This window comes from Symphalangus syndactylus, chromosome 19 (assembly GCF_028878055.3).
Source record: "Symphalangus syndactylus isolate Jambi chromosome 19, NHGRI_mSymSyn1-v2.1_pri, whole genome shotgun sequence".
NCBI classification, from domain to species: domain Eukaryota; kingdom Metazoa; phylum Chordata; class Mammalia; order Primates; family Hylobatidae; genus Symphalangus; species Symphalangus syndactylus.
In genome coordinates, this window is record NC_072434.2 from 85,804,407 (window position 1) to 85,817,409 (window position 13,003).

Below are 13,003 nucleotides of genomic sequence, written 5' to 3' on the forward strand. Positions count from 1 at the left end.
GAGCAGGTTGTTCAGTTTCCATGTAGTTGTGAGGTTTGGGGTGAGTTAATACTGAGTTCTAATTTGATTGTACTGTGATCTGAGAGACTGTTTGTTATGGTTTCCCTTCTTTTGCATTTGCTGAGGAGTGTTTTACTTCCAAATATGTAGTCAATTTTAGAATAAGTGTGATGTGGTGCTGAGAAGAATGTATATTCTGTTGATTTAGGGTGAAGAGTTCTGTAGATGTCTATTAGGTCTGCTTGGTCCAGAGCTGAGTTCAGGTCCTGAATATCCTTGTTAATTTTTTGTCTTATCTGTCTAATGTTGACAGTGGGGTGTTAAAATCTCCCACTTTTATTGTGTGGTAGTCTAGGTCTCTTCATAGGTCTCTAAGAACTTGCTTTATGAATCTGGGTGCTCCTGTATTGGGTGCATATATATTTAGGATAGGTAGCTCTTCTTGTTGCATTGATCCCTTTACCATTATGTAATGGCCTTCTTTGTCTTTTTTGACCTTTGTTGGTTTAAAGTCTGTTTTATCAGAGACTAGGATTGCAATCCCTGCTTTTTTTCTTTTCATTTGCTTGGTAAATCTTCCTCCATCCATTTATTTTGAACCTATGTGTGTCTTTGCACGTGAAATGGGTCTCCTGAATACAACACACTGATGGGTCTTGACTCTATCCCATTTGCCAGTCTGTGTCTTTTAATTGGGGCATTTAGTCTGTTTACATTTAAGGTTAATATTGTTATGTGTGAATTTGATCCTGTCATTATGATGCTAGCTGGTTATTTTGCCCATGAGTTGTTGCAGTTTCTTCATGGTGTCAATGGTCTTTACAATTCGTTATGTTTTTATAGTGGCTGGTACCAGTTTTTCCTTTCTGTAATTAGTGCTTCCTTCAGGTGCTCTTGTAAGGCAGGCCTGGTGGTGACAAAATCTCTCAGCATTTGCTTGTCTGTAAAGGATTTTATTTCTCCTTCGCGTACTAAGCTTAGTTTGGCAGGATATGAAATTCTGGGTTGAAAATTATTTTAAGAATGTTGAATATTGGCCCCCACTCTCTTCTGGCTTGTAGGGTTTCTGCAGAGAGATCCACTGTTAGTCTGATGGGCTTCCCTTTGTGGGTAACCTGACCTTTCTCTCTGGCTGCCCTTAACATTTTTTCCTTCATTTAAACCTTGGTGAATCTGATTATTACGTGTCTTGGGGTTGCTCTTCTCAAGCAGTATCTTTGTGGTATTCTTTGTATTTCCTGAATTGAATGTTGGCCTGTCTTGCTAGGTTGGGGAAGTTCTCCTGGATAATATCTTGAAGAGTGTTTTCCAACTTGGTTCCATTCTCCCCATCACTTTAAGTTACACCAACCAAACATAGGTTCTCCTTTTCACATAGTTCCCATATTTCTTGGAGGTTTTGTTTGTTCTTTTTCACTTTTTTCTCTAATCTTATCTTCACACTTTATTTCACTCAGTTGATCTTCAATCTCTGATATTCTTTCTTCCGCTTGATCAATTCAGCTATTGATACTTGTGTATGCTTCACGAAGTTCTCGTGCTGTGTTTTTCAGCTCCATCAGGTTATTTATGTTCTTCTCTATTCTGGTTATTCCAGTTAGCAATTTCTCTAACCTTTTTTCAAGGTTCTTAGCTTCTTTGCATTGGGTTAGAACATGCTCCTTTAGCTCAGAGGAGATTGTGATTACCCACATTCTGAAGCCTACTTCTGTCAATTCGTCAAACTCATTCTCCATCCAGTTTTGTTCCCTTGCTGGTGATGAGTTGTAAGCCTTTGGAGTAGAAGAGGCATTCTGGTTTTTGGAATTTTCAGCCTTTTTGAGCTGGTTTTTCCTCATCTTCGTGGATTTATCTACCTTTGGTCTTTGATGTTGGTGATCATCAGATGGCGTTTTTGTATGAACGTCCTTTATGTTGATGTTGACGCTATTCCTTTCTGTTTGTTAGTTTTCCTTCAAACAGTCAGGCCTCTCTGCTGCAGGTCTGCTGGAGTTTGCTGGAGGTCCATTCCAGACCCTTTTTGCCTGGGTATCACCAGCGGAGGCTGCAGAACAGCAAAGATTGATTGCTGCCTGTTCCTTCCTCTGGAAACTTCGTCCCAAAAGGGTACCTGCCAGATACCAGCCAGAGCTCTCCTGTATGAGGTGTCTGTCAACCCCTGCTGGGAGATGTCTCCCAGTCAGAAGGCACGGGGCTCAGGGACCCACTTGAGGAGGCAGTCTGTCCCTTAGCAGAGCTTGAGCACTGTGCTGGGAGATATGCTGCTCTCTTCAGAGCCGGCAGGCAGGAACCTTTAAGTCTGCTGAAGCTGTGCCCACAGCTGCCTCTTCCCCCAGGTGCTCTGTCCCAGGGAGATGGGAGTTTTATCTATAAGCCCCTGACTCGGGCTGCTGCCTTTCTTTCAGAGATGCTCTTCCCAGAGAGGAGGAATCTAGAAAGCCAGTCTGGCTACAGCGGCTTTGCCGAGCTGGTGGGCTCCACCCAGTTTGAACTTCCTGGCAGCTTTGTTTACACTGTGAGGGGAAAACCACCTATTCAAGCCTCAGTAATGGCAGATGCCCCTTCCTCCACCTAGCTCAAGCGTCCTAGGTCAACTTCAGACTGCTATGCTGGCAGCAAGAATTTCAAGCCAGTGGATCTTAGCTTGCTGGGCTCCATCAGGGTGGGATCCACTGAGCTAAACCACTTGGCTCCCAGGCTTCAGTCCCCTTTCCAAGGCAGTGAATGGTTCTGTCTTGCATTCCAGGTGCCACTGAGGTATGAAAAAAAAACTCCTGCAGCTAGCTTGGTGTCTGCCCAAACGGCTGCCCATTTTGTGTTTGAAACCCAGGGCTCTGGTGGTGTAGGGACCCGAGGGAATCTGCTGGTCTGCAGGTTGCAAACACCATGGCAAAAGCATAGTATCTGGGCTAGAATGCACTGTTCCTCATGGCACAGTCCCTCATGGCTTCCCTTGGCCAGGGGAGGGAGTTCCCCAACCCCTTGCACTTCCTGGGTTTGCTTTGGCTCACCCTCTGGGGGCTGCACCCACTGTCAAACCAGTCCCGAATAAATGAGCCAGGTACCTCAGTTGGAAATGCAGAAATCACCTGCCTTCTGCATTGATCTTCCTGGGAGCTGCAGATCAGATCTGTTCCCATACGGCCATCTTGTCAGCCACCTATATGACATTTTTTTTCCCAGTCATCCGTTGATGGTTGATGGACCCTTAGGTTGATTCTATATTTTTGATATTGTAAATAGTGCTGTGAGAAACATATGAATGCAAGTATCTTCTGGATATAATGACTTCTTTTTAAAGAGCTTGTATCTTTGTTTATCCTACTTCATCAAGGGCCAGATCTCTGATCTACCAAATTTATATTCTGACTGAAGTTATCTGATACCCCAAAACTGGTTACTTCAGTAACTAAAAGTTAGTAAAATTCATCATTTAGAGGAATGTAGACCAAATTTGATTCTTTTCATTTTTTAAAAAGTCAGTTTGTTGATCTCATGTAGGAATCTATATATTAATGTTAATAAATTAACTTACTGAGGAAGTTTATTGAGACACACTAAAGGCTCTCTTCAGTGAAAGACACTTATTTGCCCTCATGTCTGTGCATCTGTGCTTTTTGAACACAAAGTCTATGAAAATTTTGTCCAGGCTTTTAATGAAGAGGCAAGACATTGTCTCCAAATGTGCAGTCTTTGACAATGATCATCTTCTCTTTCTTGAGAGGAAGAGAAATCTTGAGTAGTATTAACTCAAGTTTTATCCCAAGCCACTTTAACACAGCAAGCAGTCTTTGAGATCTAATAAGCATCAAGTTGATTTGCTTCCAAATCAACATACTTCTGGAGCTAAAAATAATGGGGACAAAAAGGTATTGTGGTTTCTTTTATCTAGTCTTAGTTATTTTAAAAATATAGAGCAGATAGGATTTATCACCACACAGATGTAAACATAAGCAATAATACATGCACCCTATTTATTGGATTATCTTAATAATAGTTTATAGCTTTTTATAGCTTAAATGTCATTTTTACATTCGTTATCTTATTTCTTATCATAAAAAATACTTTGGAGTCAAAAAGGAAAACATTCATTTTTTTTTACTTTAAAAGTCAGCACCTGAATGAAACCCAGAGCAGTTTAGCAAGACGTCCAAAGTCAGATAGCTGGTAAGTGGCAGAATGGAAATTCAGATTCAGATCTCTGAATCACCACATGACCTGGAATGTTGTCATTCTAATAAATGAAAAATATGACTCTGAATGTTTGTCATTATTTAGCCTGGCTCCTAAAATGTAGATTCACTTTCTAATCCTAATAAATGAGTACCTTCAGACTGTTTATTAAGGAACCTTCAGGGGCATCTCAACAGTGTCCTGGATTAGAGTACAACCAACAAACAAGTTCCAGGAAGCATTATCTTAGAGTCATAGGAGCCACAGGTTCAAGGAATGGGCAGCTCTTACTGCTTTTGCTAAGTAGGTCCATGGAAGGCAGATTGGGTTTCTTGAAGGAATGACTGCAGTTTACCCATTGCCTCCCAACTGACCATTATTATACAACAGTTTGCAGGAAAACAGACACATTTCTTTTCAGCCAGATTACTATTTGTATTTCCTATCAGCATCAAAGTAAATAAATGCCATTTAGATGGCTTTTCATGAGTGACACCAATAATTTGGCTCACATAGTGAAAACAACAACATCATAAAAATAGAAGTCAAACAACTCAGTTGGAAGAGTAGAAAGAAGCTAGAGATGAAAACAATGAGGATCCTCTTTGAAATGCTTGCAATGTAGTTCCTGGTGATGAAGGAGTTAAGAATACGCCATCCCCAAAATATGCTGCTCTGGCATCACGATTATTGCTGTTCAAGGTACTTAAAAAACAGTAGGTGCAAAAAAATCACTCTGACCATTTTTGTGTTTCTTAAAAGCAGGAGGCAGCATTCCCATGTGAAAGACAAGCTACCTATAAAAGCAACGCTCTTATCATCGAGAACAGAAAGTTGAAGCCAAGAGAGAGCTCCACAAGCTGACCTTATTAAACTAACCCTTATCTTCTTAGTCGCTTCTTTACCCAATTAACTACCCTAGCCGAAGCCCCTTTGCCTTATTACATTTTGCAACAGTGTTCGTTGTCCAATTCAGTATACAAGTGAGTGACTCTAGATGCTTTTTGGGGTCTTCGTTTCCTTATGAGGTCTTCTGTGCCGTGTAAAACTTGTATTAAATAAATTTGTATGCTTTTCTCCTGTTAATCTGTCTATATCGATTGAACTTTAGGGTCCAGCCAGAACCCAAAGAGGATGGAGGTGGAGTTTTGACTCCCCTACAGCTATCTGAATAATCAAAATTGAAGATATTCCATGTTCTTTCTGAGTTTCTTTGAAATTAAAAACGCAGACAACCACTCAACTAATATGTCAGCGAGATACGTTTTCTGTCCTTATTGCCTTACTGATGAAATTGCCTTTATTCATAAAAAAAAATGTGGGAGTCTTGTTTATTTTTTTCTAATGACATTAACTTGACATTAACCTTGGTACTCTTGGGAACCATAAATGGGCCCTGTATTACTTGTTACAGAGTATAAATTCCCAGAACTACAAGTACATCATATTCCTCAAGTTACTGAAGAATTTTGTGATCCATGTGTCAGGCCTCTGAGCCCAAGCTAAGCCATCATATCCCCTGTGACCTGCACGTACATCCAGATGGCCGGTTCCTGCCTTAACTGATGACATTCCACCACAAAAGAAGTAAAAATGGCCCATTCCTGCCTTAACTGATGACATTGTCTTGTGAAATTCCTTCTCCTGGCTCATCCTGGCTCAAAAGCTCCCCCACTGAGTACCTTGTGACCCCCACTCCTGCCTGCCAGAGAACAACCCCCCTTTTTCCTTTACCTACCCAAATCCTATAAAACAGCCCCACCCCTATCTCCCTTTGCTGACTCTCTTTTCGGACTCAGCCCCCCTGCACCCAGGTGATTAAAAGCTTTATTGCTCACACAAAGCCCGTTTGGTGGTCTCTTCACACGGACGTGCATGAAATTTGGTGCCATGACTCAGATCAGAGGACCTCCCACAGGAGATCAATCCCCTGTCCTCCTGCTCTTTGCTCCATGAGAAAGATCCACCTACAACCTCAGGTCCTCAGACCAACCAGCCCAAGAAACATCTCACCAATTTCAAATCTGGTAAGCAGCCTCTTTTTACTCTCTTCTCCAACCTCCTTCACTATCCCTCAACCTCTTTCTCCTTTCAATCTTGGCGCCACACTTCAATCTCTCCCTTCTCTTAATTTCAATTCCTTTCATTTTCTGGTCGAGACAAAGGAGACATGTTTTATCTGTGGACCCAAAACTCTGGTGCCGGTCACAGACTGGGAAGGCAGCCTTCCCTTGGTGTTTATTCATTGCAGGGACACCTCTCTGATTATTTACCCATGTTTCAGAGGTGTCAGACCATGCAGGGACGCCTGCCTTGGTCCTTCACCCTTAGCAGCAAGTCCCGCTTTTCTGGGGGAGGGGCAAGTACCCCAACCTCTTCTCTCCGTGTCTCTACCCCTTCTCTGCTTTTCTGGGGGAGAGGCAAGAACCCCTCAACCCCTTCTCCTTCACCGTTAGCAGCAAGTCCCGCTTTTCTAGGGGGAAAGAACCCCCAATCCCTTATTTCCATGCCCCAACCTCTTATCTCTGTGCCCCAATCCCTTATTTCCATGCCCCGACCTCTTATCTCTGTGCCCCAATCCCTTATTTCCATTCCCTGACCTCTTATCTCTGCATCCCGATCCCTTATTTCCGCACCCCGACGTCTTATCTCTGTGCCTCAACCCCTTATTTCCACACCCCGACCCCTTTCCCGCTTTTCTGGAGGGTGAGAACCCCCGAACCCCTTCCCTCTGTGTCTCTGCTCTCTCTTTTCTCTAGGCTTGCTTCCTTCACTATGGGAAACCTTCCACCCTCCATTCCTCCTTCTCCCTTAGCCTGTGTTCTCAAGAACTTAAAACCTCTTCAACTCACACCTGACCTAAAACCTAAATGCCTTATTTTCTTCTACAATGCTGCTTGACCCCAATACAAACTCAACAGTAGTTCCAAATAGCCAGAAAATGGCACTTCCATTTTTTCCATCCTACAAGATCTAAATAATTCTTGTCGTAAAATGGGCAAACGGTCTGAGGTGCCTGACATCCAGGCATTCTTTTACACATCAGTCCCTCCCTAGTCTCTGTTCCCAACGCAACTCGTCCCAAATCTTCCTTCTTTCCCTCCCACCTGTCCCCTCAGTCCCAACCCCAACCGTCACTGAGTCTTTCTAATCTTCCTTCTCTACAGACCCATCTGACCTCTCCTCTCCTCGCCAGGCCGAGCTAGGTCCCAATTCTTCCTCAGCCTCTGCTCCTCCACCCTATAATCCTTTTATCACCTCCCCTCCTCACACCCCATCCAGCTTACAATTTCGTTCTGTGACTAGCCCTCCCCCACCTGCCCAGCAATTTACTCTTAAAAAGGTGGCTGGAGTTAAAGGCTTAGTCAAGGTTAATGCTCCTTTTTCTTTATCCCAAATCAGATAGCGTTTAGGCTCTTTTTCATCCAATATAAAAATCCAGCCCAGTTCATGGCTCGTTTGGCAGCAACCCTGAGATGCTTTACAGCCCTAGACCCTAAAAAGTCAAAAGGTCGTCTTACTCTCAATATACATTTTATTACCCAATCTGCTCCCGATATTAAATAAAACTCCAAAAATTAAATTCTGGCCCTCAAACCCCACAACGGGACTTAATTAACCTCACCTTCGAGGTGTACAATAATACAGTAGAGGCAGCCAAGTAGCAACATATTTCTGAGTTGCAATTCCTTGCCTCCACTGTGAGACAAACCCCAGCCACATCTCCAGCACACAAGAACTTCCAAACACTTAAACTGCAGTGGCCAGGCATTCCTCCAGAACACTTGCTACAAGTGCCAGAAATCTGGCCACCAGGCCAAGGAATGCCCACAGCCTGGGATTCCTCCTAAGCCGTGACCCATCTGTGTGGGAACCCACTGGAAATCGAACTGTTCAACTCACCTGTCAGCCACTCCCAGAGTCCCTGGAACTCTGGCCGAAGGCTCTCTGACTGACTCCTTCCCAGATCTTCTCGGCTTAGCAGCTGAAGACTGACGCCATCCAATCACCTCAGAAGCCCCGTAGACCATCATGGACGCCGAGCTTTAGGTAACTCTCACAGTGGAGGGTAAGTCCGTCCCCTTCTTAATCAATATGGAGGCTACCCACTCCACATTACCTTCTTTTCAAGGGCCTGTTTCCCTTGCCTCTGTAACTGTTGTGGGTATTGACAGCCAGGCTTCTAAACCTCTTAAAACTCCCCAACTCTGGTGCCAACTTAGAAAATACTCTTTTAAGCACTCCTTTTAGTTATCCCCACCTGCCCAGTTCCCTTATTAGGCCGAGACACTTTAACTAAATTATCTGCTTCCCTGACTATTCCTGGATTACAGCTACATCTCATTGCCACCCTTCTTCCCAATCTAAAGCCTCCTTTGCGTCCTTCTCTTTTACCCCCCAACCTTAACCCACAAGTATAGCATACCTCTACTCCCTCCTTGGTGACCGATCATGCACCCCTTACCCTCTCATTAAAACCTAATCACCCTTACCCCGCTCAATGCCAATATCCCATCCCACAGCATACTTTGAAAGGATTAAAGCCTGTTATCATTCGCCTGCTACAGCATGGCCTTTTAAAGCCTATAAACTCTCCTTACAATTCTCCAATTTTACCTGTCCTAAAACCAGACAAGCCTTACCAGTTAGTTCAGGATCTATGCCTTATCAACCAAATTGTTTTGCCTATCCACCCCATGGTGCCAAACCCATATACTCTCCTATCCTTAATACCTCCCTCCACAATCCATTATTCTGTTCTGGATCTCAAACATGCTTTCTTTACTATTCTTTTGAAGCCTTCATCCCAGCCTCTCTTTGCTTTCACTAGGACTGACCCTGACACTCATCAGGCTCAGCAAATTATCTGGGCTGTACTGCCACAAAGCTTCACAGACAGCCCCCATTACTTCAGTCAAGCCCAAATTTCTTCCTTATCTGTTACCTATCTCAGCATAATTCTCATAAAAACACACGTGCTCTCCCTGCCGATCATGTCCGACTAATCTCTCAAACCCCAACTCCTCCTACAAAACAACAACTCCTTTCCTTCCTGGGCATGGTTGGATACTATCGCCTTTGGATACCCGGTTTTGCCATCCTAACAAAACCTTCATATAAACTCACAAAAGAAAACCTAGCTGACCCCATAGATTCTAAATCCTTTCCCCACTCCTCTTTCCATTCCTTGAAGACACCTTTAGAGACTGCCCCCATCCTAGCTCTCCCTGATTCATCCCAACCCTTTTCATTACACACAGCCGGGATACTACAGGACCGGGATCACGTCCTGTAGCCGTTTTGTCCAAACAACTTGACCTTACTGTTTTAAGCTGGCCATTATGTCTCCATGCAGTGGCTGCTGACGCCCTAATACTTTTAGAAGCCCTTAAAATCACAAACTATGCTCAACTCACTCTCTACAGCTCTCATAATTTCCAAAATCTATTTTCTTCCTCACACCTGATGCATATACTTGCTGCTTCCCGGCTCCTTCAGCTGTACTCACTCTTTGTTGAGTCTCCCACAATTACCATTGTTCCTGGCCCGGACTTCAATCTGGCCTCCCACATTATTCCTGATACCACACCTGACCCTCATGACTGCATCTCTCTGATCCACCTGATGTTCACCCCATTTCTCCACATTTCCTTCTTCCCTGTTTCTCACCCTGATCACACTTGGTTTATTGATGGCAGTTCCACCAGGCCTAATCACCACACACCAGCAAAGGCAGGCTATGCTATAGTACAAGCCACTAGCCCGCCTCTTAAAACCTCTCATTTCCTTTCCATCGTAGAAATCTATCCTCAAGGAAACAACTTCTCAGTGTGGCATCTGCTATTCTACTACGCCTCAGGGATTATTCAGGCCCCCTCCCTTCCCTACACATCAAGCTCGAAGATTTGCCCCCACCCAGGACTGGCAAATTAGCTTTACTCAACATGCCCTGAGTCAGAAAAACTAAAATACCTCTTAGTCTAAGTAGACATTTTCACTGGATAGGTAGAGGCCTTTCCTACAGGGTCTGAGAAGGCCACCGCAGACATTTCTTCCCTTCTGTCAGACATAATTCCTCAGTTTAGCCTTCCCACCTCTATACAGTCTGATAACAGACCAGCCTTTATTAGTCAAATCAGCCAAGCAGTTTTTCAGGCTCTTGGTATTCACTGAAACCTTTATATCCCTTACAGTCCTCAGTCTTCAGGAAAGGTAGAACGGACTAATGGTCTTTTTAAAACACACCTCACCAAGCTCAGCCACCAACTTAAAAAGGAATGGACAATATTTTTACCACTTTCCCTTCTCAGAATTCAGGCCTGTCCTCAGAATGCCACAAGGTACAGCCCATTTGAGCTCCCGTATAGATGCTCCTTTTTCTTAGGTCCCAGTCTCTCATTCCAGAGACCAGACCAACTTGGACTGTGCCCCAAAAAACTTGTCATCCCTACTGTCTTCTGTCCAGTCATACTCCTATTCACTGTTCTCAACTACTCATACATGCCCTGCTCTTGTCTACACTGCCGGTTTACACTGTTTCTCCAAGCCATCACAGCTGCTATCTCCTGGTGCTATCCCCAAACCGCCACAAGTAAATAAATAATCTTTGCTGGCAGGACTATGCTGAACCTCCTTAGGCACTCTCTAATTAAATGTCCTAGGTCCTCCCAATTCTTAGTCCTTTAATACCTATTTTTCTCCTTCTCTTATTCCCTTTAGTTTTTCAGTTCATACAAAACTGTATCCAGGCCATCACCAATAATTCTAAATGACAAATGTTTCTTCTAACAACCCCACAATATCGCCCCTTACCACAAAATCTTCCTTCAGCTTAATCTCTCCCACTCTAGGTTCCCACGCCGCCCCTAATCCCGCTGGAAGCAGCCATGAGAAACATCGCCCATTATCTCTCCATACCATCCTCCAAAATTTTTGCCGTCCCAATACTTCATCACTATTTCATTTTATTTTTCTTATTAATATAAGAAGACAGGAATGTCAGGCCTCTGAGCCCAAGCTAAGCCATCATATCCCCTGTGACACATCCAGATGGCCGGTTCCTGCCTTAACTGATGACATTCCACCACAAAATAAATGAAAATGGCCTGTTCCTGCCTTAGCTGATGACATTGTCTTGTGAAATTCCTTCTCCTGGCTCGTGGCTCAAAACCTCTCCCACTGAGTACCTTGTGACCCCCACTCCTGCCCGCCAGAGAACAACCCCCCTTTTTCCTTTACCTACCCAATCCTATAAAACGGCCCCACCCCTATCTCCCTTTGCTGACTCTCTTTTTGGACTCAGCCCGCCTGCACCCAGCTGATTAAAAGCTTTACTGCTCACACAAAGCCTGTTTGGTGGTCTCTTCACACGGACGCGCATGAAACATGTAATACAAGGTTCTTGCCTAGAACTTGGGCCTTTTTGACTTGACAGCTTGACTGATGAATATCTCACTAGAAAGCAATGTTTGTTTAAGGCAGTTTTCCTGATCACATAAAAATATCAATAAGTCCTGCTGGTACTATGTCCTCCAAACTCAGCTGCCTCTGTGGGAACAGCTATTTATATGCATTATAGTTAATTTGCTTTTTAAAGGGAGTGAAAATTGTCTTTCTGATATGTGCAATTCTAATCCTTGGGCCTGGCAACCAAGAAGATGGTTCATGAGAAGTATTGCTTTCAGATACATATTTATGACAAGAAACATCCCTTGGGAAGCATAAGATGTTGATGTGAAAATTATGGCTTTGCCTGTAGAAGGCTTTTACCCAGTCATCTCCTCTGCCACTTTTTTCTTACTGAAACTAGAAGTGGAGTGTGGCACCTGAACTGTAGGTGTACCAGATACTCCAGATGGGGAAAAGGTACAGCTGATGTGGGAGGTGTTTTAGAGCCAGCCCCTCTTCAGCCACATAGACTAGGCAAGTGGGTGGTTCTATCTATGGCTCTAATGTGGTGTTTGTCACTGCTTGCCTTGTGTTCTTGTTCTTGGTGACATGTCCAGATTCCTTTTGTAAAGCAAAAGTTGTGTCCAGCAAATCTCTGTATTCCCCCAAATACATAGGACACAAGCACTATGGGATATGTTCAGGTCTATAGAAATGGAAGAAAGGAAAGGAGGAAGAGAAGAGAAAGAGCAGTGGGGAGGGAGGGAGGGAGGGAGGGAGGAAGAAAGAGAGAGAAGGAAGGATTCTATTGCTGATAGAGCTACAGTTCCACTTTGGTGCCCATACAAACAAATATTTCCCAGAATTTTTCTAACCTCTCATAATTCTTGGGTTCATAACTGAGAAGTTCATATATTCCAGTGTGTTAGATTTTTAGTACAATTTAATAATTTTTAACATAGGTAAAAAGAAAAGAAAGAAAAGTATGCTTTATTTCTACAAATATGTATAGAATGGCACTGTGTGGTGGATGCTTAACTAATAGTGCAAAGATACATTCAATCACAAATAAATTTCACAAACATTTCTTGTGCATTTAATGTGTTTACTGCTCCTTTTGTGGGGAATACAGCAGTTAGCAAAACAAAGTCCCCATCCTCATGGTCGAGCCACGTGGTTAGGCTCACCAATGCAGCCTTCAAGGAAGTGATGCATAGGGAAGAGGTTAAGATGCACATGTGCCCTCTACATCCTGTCTTCTCTCCCTACTGGATGTCAATGAGACATCAGAAGGTGTCTGTGTCAAAGATGCAGACCATCTGTCAGCCTTGATCTCTCAATGACTTTAGGGACAGAGTCTCACACCCACCCTCTCAACAGAAACCTCTGCATCAAACTCTAACATGAACAACAAATAAACTTTTGCTATGTTGGCTACTGA

General features: G+C 43.6%; 1 long non-coding RNA gene across 6 annotated transcripts in view; it reads left to right on the forward strand.

Annotated features, from left to right (window-relative positions):
• Positions 1 to 13,003, forward strand: part of LOC134731916 (uncharacterized) — a 43,578-nt gene that overhangs the window by 12,605 nt on the left and 17,970 nt on the right. For 3 of the 6 annotated variants that reach the window (XR_010114637.1, XR_010114635.1, XR_010114636.1), the window contains one exon: positions 4,936 to 5,259. The exons of 2 other annotated variants lie outside the window; for them this stretch is intronic. This is a non-coding gene — a long non-coding RNA (uncharacterized lncRNA). Of the gene's footprint in view, positions 1 to 4,935; positions 5,260 to 13,003 lie in introns of those variants that run through there. One more of the 6 variants, XR_010114638.1, reaches the window with a different exon arrangement.